Here is a 1,756-nt window from a genome sequence, read left to right on the forward strand (position 1 = left end):
ATTAGATAATATTTATTATTAATAGAATTTGAAGAATTTGAAATTCTTAGTATAGATCGAAGTATCGATATATCTAAATCTAACTGAGTACGTATAATAAGAATAAGTGCAAAGAATGTAGAACTGTAGAACTAAATAAATGGACTTATTCATCTCCTCCATGAGAAAGATATGTATGATAATAAACTTTATTATTTTTCTTCATTTCTTTGTCTTTTGTTCTTGTCTTCTACTTTTCTAAAAATAGATAAAGAGTTTTTTACAGATTATCGACGGATTCGTTCGAATCCAAACACGATCAACCATGTGCCACTCACGATAAATTCCATAAATAAGTGGCACATGTGCCATCCAGACACGTTGTCCCGATCGACACCACTCATGCAATCCATTAATAACATCTTCCGAATAAGGTTGCCAAATAAACTATAAAAAAATAATTAAGTAAGATAATTATAAAAACAACATTGGCAGAAAAATAAAAAAAAATATGTACGTGAAAATGAACAATCTTACAAAATAATTTTTTTGTACCATTGTGTCATAAGATATTTTACTTTTAAGGACCTAACAAGAATCTATGTATATATCATTTTATTCACATAATTTTCTTGGGTAGTGAAACATAAGTGCCTCATTTAAAGATCTATCAAACATATTTTTATTTCAAATGAAATAAAATATGAATAGTTTAAAATACTAATAATATTAAATACTTGTTCATCAGTTAGATTATCTAGTACATCCCTAATCACACCGATTACAGTTCGTGCCTCATTTTGATGATTTCTACGTCGCGTCCATTTACGTGCAAGCGCAGTTGAAGCCTCAAGTTGATTGGTCCTTAGAGGCTTTGGCAATCGTTGCAGGAAAATAATTCTTTCCCATGCCCAAATCTACAATAAATAAATTCACCATTACTTATAATGCACTTAAATTTAAAAGTGCATATTACTATTATATAAAAAATATTTAATTAAAAAATATGTATACCTGCACTAAAGAGAGAAATCCACAAACTTCATTTGATTTTTTCATTGATGCACGGAATAAACAATTATACAAATATGATAATGCGGCTGCTCCCCATGCTTGAGTTGACATTAAATCTAAATTTCTCATGTCAATCAAAATGTCCAAATTAATCTTATTATTAGATTTATCCGGAAATATTGATCCACCACATAACCATAATAAATAGAATCTAAATCTTTGTTGCACTTCATGCTCAGTTGACTGATCATTAATACCATCCAAACCTTCAATATAATTAATCGATTTATATGTTAACAATCTACTAACACCAGAAAAACAACTAGTAGCGGGTAACCATCCTGTTAATTCAAATATCATTTCTTGTCTACCTATAATCCCTAAAGAATCAGCTCCATTTAAAATTATAGGACTACCATATACTACCATTCCGAATAAAATTTCAATATCATGTAAAGTTATGGTAGCCTAGCCAGTTCGCATGTGAAAAGTATGTGTTCCTGGACGCCACCTTTCAATTAAAGCAGAAATTAATCCGGAGTCATACGGCACACATCCTACATCAAGAACTCCTTTAAATCTACAATTTTCAAAATATTGACGGATACGAGAATGTAATGGATGATATTTTATATGTTGCCAAAATTTAATATCACCACGACGCATATATAAGCAAGACCTCTCTTCTTTTATGCTACCATTCCAAATTCCTTCGGAATGATGATGAACTTGAATTTTTAATACATCATGCTCTACTGGACCA

General features: G+C 30.2%; 1 pseudogene; it reads right to left on the bottom strand.

Moving 5' to 3' along the window:
* The window catches only part of LOC114075551, a 2,525-nt pseudogene extending 1,049 nt beyond the window's left edge, over positions 1 to 1,476 (bottom strand).
* Between the last annotated feature and the right edge of the window lie 280 nt (positions 1,477 to 1,756).

This window comes from Solanum pennellii, chromosome 1, assembly GCF_001406875.1.
Source record: "Solanum pennellii chromosome 1, SPENNV200".
Taxonomy (NCBI): domain Eukaryota; kingdom Viridiplantae; phylum Streptophyta; class Magnoliopsida; order Solanales; family Solanaceae; genus Solanum; species Solanum pennellii.